Source organism: Telopea speciosissima, chromosome 11 (assembly GCF_018873765.1).
Source record: "Telopea speciosissima isolate NSW1024214 ecotype Mountain lineage chromosome 11, Tspe_v1, whole genome shotgun sequence".
NCBI lineage: Eukaryota > Viridiplantae > Streptophyta > Magnoliopsida > Proteales > Proteaceae > Telopea > Telopea speciosissima.
In genome coordinates, this window is record NC_057926.1 from 34,617,858 (window position 1) to 34,625,512 (window position 7,655).

A 7,655-nucleotide genomic window follows, 5' to 3' on the forward strand; every position below is an offset into this window, starting at 1 on the left:
AATTAATCTTTAGGAACATGTCAAGTGAACCAAACATCCATCTTAATCATAGAATCCATCATGTATTGGGCTACCTCTTGTGAGTTTGCAGCTGTAGGCATGAAATTTTCTTAATCCTTTATTATGAAACTTGATGTTTAATTTGGATCAAATTTGACACATGAGTAGCAAATGATATGTTTATTCAAGAATTATGTACATGCTTCTTTGCCTATTTTCTCTGCAAGAAAGTCTGAAGCACACATGTTCACCTTTGATTGAGTTCTACTAACTGTGTGGACCTGCCGACCATGAAGTTCCTTAATTGAATATGGAAAATGCTAACCTCACAAATTATGTGAGACAAAATGAAGCTTATAGCATAGTCATCTGTTGAAACAATAATTTTTATTTTGGGTTAATTTTCTAGATCTACGAGATTTGGTTCACAAGAAAAGTGCAAAAACTAAGGCTACGTTTGGTAACGGTCCAAAGAACGTTTGTTGCTGTTTTTCCGTTCTTTGAGAACAAAAAAACATGAAATTGTTTGGATTGCTGGTTCATTTTTTTGGTCTTTCAGAACGAACTGAAGGGAATCTAGATGAAAATAATGTTCTTTACAGACCGTCTCAGACACGGTCTGTAAAGAACGAAATTGCCCAAATATCGAGCCTAACCCTTGATTTCTTGGGTTTTGAGGAAGTGGTTTGCGATCAACTGGGGAAGAGAAGGAGCAGAGAAGGAGACCTCTACCTACAACTTCGGCCTTCAAGGTAAGAACAACGCACCACTCTCTCACGCTCTTTCTCCCTCTCTCTCTCTCTCTCTTTCTCTCACTCTCTATCTCGCTATCTCATTCTCTCTGTCTCTCTGTCTCTCTGTCTCTCTCTCTCTATCTGTCTCGCTCTCTCCTTCTCTTTCTCTCTCGCTTTCTCTCTCTCTCTCTCTCGTAGTATCTGCAACTCTCGGTCGCTCTCTCACTCTCTCTCTCTCGGTCATCCCTTTTGTGTGAAAATCTAACCATATCTTTATTTTTTCTCTCATTGTGTCTCAGGAATTGGATCACCATCTCTATAATTGGAAGGATTCAGTCGAAAAGGTATGGACTTTAGGAATTTCTTCAGCAAATTTGATTTATATAATTATAGGTATGAATTTTATGGATTTTATTGTTAGCTACTGTTATCTGAAATTGATTTTTAGGTCTGGATTTTAGGGATCTCTCTCTCTCTCTCTCTCTCTCTCTCTCTCTCTCTCTCTCTCTCTCTCTCATTTGATGGTGTATATGGTGATTAATACCTAAATCATGGGGGAAATATGGTTATTGATGCATCCCTTCTTTTTTTGGCTGGGAGGGGGTGGGGTTGAGGGCAGGGATGTAAATGAATAGCTGACATTCGTTTTCGTATCCGTGTCGTATCCGTTTAGCACTATCCGAATCCGTCCGAAAGTTAAACGGATACGGATACGGATAGACTATAGCTATCCGAAAAGCTATATTTAAATGTAAATGGATAAAATATCCGATCCGTATCCGTGTCTGTATCTGTTTAGCACTATCCGAATCCATCCGCAAGATAATCATATGTGAATGTGGATATAGCACCATCCAAACCGAATCCGATCCGTTTACATCCTAGTTGAGGGTGAAGCTCGTTAACTTGTGTTTAGTGTTTGCACTTTGCAGTTGTTAGTTGAGATTGTGATGGTAAAAATTGGAGCTGTTTGCTGGTTAGTGCTGACGTTTGCATATTTATTGTGATAATGATATTCAAAGCGTCTGTTGTTTTGTTCATTTATGCTTTATTATTAGTTTATTATCTATTGTGTGCCCACTGCTTATGTGTGTACCGTTTTTGTTGGAGTTTGTTTTCTTCACCAAGTGACAAATCTATTTTTTGTATCCGAGGCTGTTTTCCCTCTTTTTGGTCTTGAGACGGTTGTAGTGAAGGGATTGTATAGCTAATGGCAGTGAGCTACTATATTTTCCCTTTTTTATAATTCTGCTTGACCTTTGCCAAGCGTCTATATCTGTACATGGAAACTTCAGTCTTTTTTTTAGAGGAGGTTTTGGGCCTTCAGGCATTTTATAGGACATTTGAAGTCACTTATTTCATAAAATTAGAAAGGTTTCATATACGATTGTGTAAATCGTGTATGTGAGAGGGTGGGAGTTTCAAGGCATTAATTAATGGGTGAGAATTTAAGACTTTTCCAACTTTTTGTGAGAGACCTTTTCACATAAATGGTTTACACGACCGTGTATGAAAACTTTTCCCAATTTTTCCCTCTAAAATTCTCTAGTTCTAGGTTGTAGCTCAGGGGGATTTTTCTCCTCTCCATTTTCCAATCTGTAATTTCTTGTAATTTTTCCCCTGAAAATATGACACATGGCACAATCAAATCTAACGGTCTGTATTTAAATATCAACTTTTAACTCCTAACTAACCCCGATTACACCAACCCCTAGGTTAACCTGGGTTGGTGTAACTCAACCTAACCTCTAACCCATGGTTTAACTCAATTTTTTATTCTTTTATTTATTACTTTATTCATTTCTCGTCCTTTTCTCTCTCTTTTTTTAATCGTCTTGTTTCTTTCTTTTTCAGATTTAGATCCTCTACTGTCGAGTTGCCCAACAGGACTCTACTGTCAAGACACAGTAAAGCGGAGAATGACCGTCTTATCCCTGCCCAAGCACCTTGCCCGAGTGGGGGTAAGGCGGTCATTCACCGCCTTGCTGTGTCTTGGCAGTAGGGTCTTGCCGGGCAGCTCGGCAGTAGAGGATCCAAATTGTGCTTTTTCACGTCTTCCGTCTCCATGTTCCCCATCCTTTCTGCAACCTTACCAACCCCGACTCCAACCTCTCTCTCTCTCTCTCTCTCCAACAAACCCCGACCTTAGCCCTTGGTGCTCAAACCCCCTTTTCAACTATCCTTGTATCCAGACCCCAGACCCCATCCCTTGGCGCTCCTACCCCTTTTTCTACTATCCCTGCACCCAGACCACCACCCCCTTCAGCAACCCCGCCCCACTCATTGTTATTCCGGTGAGAGAACATTGATGGCTCCGTTGGACTCATTGGAGAAATACATAAATATTGATGCTTGGAAGAGGGCATAGAATGTAAGAGGGGAAGCACTACCATCATAGATACATAGAAACCTAACTCAATCAATAACCAACAAGGAGAGCACAGTGTTCACTATGATGATTGGGGGCTCAAGAACAGGGTCTACGGTTACAAAAAAAATTAATGGTGTGCCCTGTAATTTTAGTGTTATAATTGTTTGATCGTAATTAAGTATTTATTCCTCTTTAGTCAATTTTCATCTCTACTGTGTCTCTGTTGTGTTGTTCTGAGATCCATTACCCTCAGTTCCGTGGTTCTGAAGCAGTACTAAACTTCTGCATCCCTTTGTCTACTTGTTAGTTGGTTGCTTCTTCATGGGAAGCCCTGAAAGGAACTGCAAAGAGAAGCAACTTTACCATTTGCTCAATCACGGATCAACTAGATCATTCGGGGGAGGGATGGGGTAGAAGGAGATTGAAGTGTGAGGGGTGGGACGCGGAAGGGGTTTGGTGTTGGTTTGGTTGCAGAAAGGGCGGAGCAACTCATTTGCTCTCATCTCCGGCAACGGCGAACAAAGGCACAAGTTTAAAAATAGGAAATCCCCCAATCTGAAGAATTGTTTTCAAAAAGTTGGGTTAAATCATGGGTTAGGGTTAAGTTGGGTTACACCAACCCGGGTTAACTAGGGGTTGGTGTAACCAGGGTTAGTCGAGAGTTAAAAGTTGATATTTAAATATAGACCGTTAAATTTAATTGTGCCACATGTCACACCCTCGAGGAAAATTACAAGAAATAAGAGATTGCAAAATAGAAAGGAGAAAACTCCGTACCCCAGTCCCTCCTTACCCATGCTTTGAAGAGCCTTGGATTGCACCAGTACTTCTTAAATTAGTTTAAATGTTGAACCTATTATATAAGGATAGGATTTTATTGTAGAATGGATGGAAAAGACACTTGCTAGCCCACAGCTTTTTAGTGTCAAAGATGGGAGCCCACTTGGAGAAGAAGAAGATAAGAAAATGGGGTATCTTATTGGGTTCATGAAGATAAGAAAAAGGTAGAGAAGACTTGAAGAAGAACAACCTCATAACCTCATGCATGCTACTACCGTTACTAGGGATGGCATATCTTTACAACTTGGAGTGTCAGAGGCCCAAACAGAGTTAAGAAAAGCAAAGCCAATCCATATTTATTTGATAATTTCCCATTACAGAATGCAAATCTGGCTCAATCTGTAATTCTGAATCACTTTGTCTATTTTTTTACACCGGTTCTATGCCTCTCTGTGTCTCTGTTTTGGGTATAGATTTTATGAATGTTGTATGATCATTGAGTATGTTTATGATTGATTTCTTGAACAACTAAACAAGTCATTGAATTGAAAGTCTAGGCTTCTGTGAATTTGACTGGTAGCTTGATGAACTCAAGGTATAGATTAACTACTTGTGTGCATTTGCCTTTTATCTATTTTATATGCAGAGAATTTGGACATTGTTATTTTTCTTTCCCACCCCATTCCAATCTTTAAATTGCTGCAAGAAACATGGATTTCTTCTAGTCTGGGTCGAATAGCAAACATTAGTGATGCAAGAAACAGGTGTCGTTTTCATGGCCACAGAAGAAATCCATCACAGGTAACTAAGATCTGCTTTGCAGAAGTTATGAACTGCACTAGGATGCAAGGGGTGCAGGTTAAATCAATCAATGATCTTGTTATAGCCAGGCGATTGAAGTGCGTAATCTCCAAGCCAATGGGAAGGAAGATCATTGAGGTATGTTGGAGGCAGCCCTTGTATGGATGGTGGAAGCTCAACATTGACGGGTCATCTTTGGGGAACCCAGGACTGATGGGAGCGGGAGGTATATTTAGAGACAGGCAGAGTAAAGTTAGAAGATGCTTTGCGAAAATCCAGGGAGTGGGAACAAACTACATGGCAGAGTTGGGAGCATTTTTCACTGGAGTTGCGCAGGCGCAAGAGCTGGGTATTGATAAATTGTGGATTGAGAGTGACTCTGCAGCCCTTGTAGCAGCAGTCCTCAACCGAACATTTCCATGGCAATATATGCAAGAGTGGTGGAGAGTGTTGACATATCTTGACTCAATTCAATGGAGAATCACGTACTGTTTCTGTGAAGCGAACTTGGCTGCAGACGCCCTAGCGACTCATGCAGCAAAAGGAAGGACCTCTGCAAATTGGGATTCAGCACCAAGCTTTGTCACTCAAGTGGTGAGTTGGGAAGCTCTAGGGAGACCGCATTACAGATTCACATGATATGGCTCCATTTCATAGCTTTGAGGATATGATGTACTTTTATTAAGTTGTGACCATATATTGTAACCAATTTCTTTCTTTATCTAATACAAATTGTTGACCTTTAGCAAAAAAAAGTGATGCAGTACCCATTCATGAATGGACCCAGTTGTTTAAAAAATTAGGTAGGGTTAAATATGTGTGTGTTTGGGTGAGTGGAGAAAGTAAAGTACAAATGGTTAATATTTGATTTGGTTAAGTCCTAGTTAAGATCGACTACTATTGTGAATGGACGTATGCAAGGGGGAAGTATGTGATTGGATTGTACTATTTTAGCCTAATAATTGCAGGACCAAGTCAATACTTTTCTTTATATTTGCTAACAAGTAAATGGGTGTGCTGCTCATTATTACTTGAATCATTTTCCCATCATATTGTTATCTCAATTCATTTGTTGTATGCTTCTTTGATCTTTTGTGTGCTTAGAATCTAAAGCCAAATTCATCTGTTGAGTGCTTCTTTCCCTGGTTCATCTTAGCTGCTGAAATACCTTTTGTCTCCACTGATTGAATACTACTCGATCGGTCTTTAGTTCAAATTGGTAGAGCACTTGGAATATGAGCATGTTCCAAGGGGATGGTGGTTCGAATCCACCAAGGCCCTTTTTATTCAAATGATCATAGCATAGTCAGTTATGGCACTAATCCACACAAGAACCCAATTTTTAATGGCATCTTTGAAATTTGAAATATTTTTATAATTACTTTGGTTGTGTTAATGAGATATCTAATTTTATGTTAAGGTTAGTAAGAGAGAAAATGATTTTACAAGTGTTTTTTGGTATAATTTAGAAGGAAATTGCATTATTGTAATTAAAATCAAATTTGGAAGAACAGGTTTTACCAAACAACATTTTCGTTCTGAACACGTTCTTGAGACTGTTACCAAACGATTATTTTTTGTCACATAACACTTTTCAGACCAGAAACACCAAAGAACGTTTCTAGTCAAGAATGGGTGGTCTTTGTTCAGACCGTTATCAAACGTAGCCTAAGTCAAACTTGCTTGTTTTGCAAGTAATTTTTGGGAAAGAGAACACTATGGCCCTGTGTCCAGACATAGGGCCGCACAAAATGACGGCCACGTCCTTAGGAATTTCCACCTTTCCATGGGGGCGTGGTGGTCATTTCACGTAACCTTGTGTCTAGGTGCAGAGGCCGTGCACCGCATGCGACCAGGTAGCGATGTTTCTCAATTTTTTTTTTTAATCTAGTACATCTAGACAATTTCTCATGTGGTCCTCAAAATATGAGTAAATAAGCTAATCAAGATATCAATCTAAGTCAAGACACTTTAATGTAATGGATGGAGACAGAAACACCAGGTATTATCACTCTGTTTCAAAAATCAATTTACGTAAAAGAAGCATTAACATTTTAATCTCTGATGATAGGGCAAAGGTGGAAAATCCAAGTGAAATAGCCCACGTCTTTACCTCTCATCTTAAAGATTTATTCACTTCATCTCAACATTTGGATGCTTTTTTTATTGTGAATCTCTTTGAGCCTATCTTGGATGAGGCCACTTGAGATCATTTCTTTTCATCCTTACTCTTGATCAAATTAAGAAGGTCGTCTTCTCTATGGGTCCTCTCAAAGCTCCAGGGATGGATGGTTTCCAGGCATGTTTTTACCAAGATTTTCGGGATTTGATTAATTTGGATGTCTTTCAATTTGGTTCTGATTTTTTTAAAGGTAAGCAACTTCCTTTTGGTGTTAACCATACTCTTCTTTGCTTAATTCCTAAGAAGGAGGATGCAGTGAGAGTCTCTAACTTCCGTCGTATTAGCCTTTGCAATGTATCTTACAAAATCTTAGCTAAAATCTTGGCTAATAGACTGAATGGTTTTCTCCCTTCCTTTATCTGTCCCCTTCAGGCAGCGTTCATGCCTAGTAGACAAATCTCTGATAATATTGTTATTGCCTAAGAAATTTTCACTTTTTATCTCACAAAAAAGGTAAACTTGGGTATGTTGCTAGTATGCTTGACATGTCTAAGGCTTATGACAGGATTGAATGGAGCTTACTCAAAGATCTTTTTAAATTTTTAGGTTTTGATAATCGTGGGGGTGATCTCTTGTGGAATCTTATCTCTACTACTTCTTTTTCTATTAAAATGAAAGGTAGTCCTTTTGATTTTTTCACTGCCTCCAGAGGCATTAGGCAGGGCTGTCCTCTAAGCCCATACCTCTTTATTTTAATAATGGAAGTTCTCTCTAGACTTCTCAAGGTTTACAGAGAATTGAATCTTTTCAAAGGTATAAAAATTGCCAAATATGCATATGAAATCAC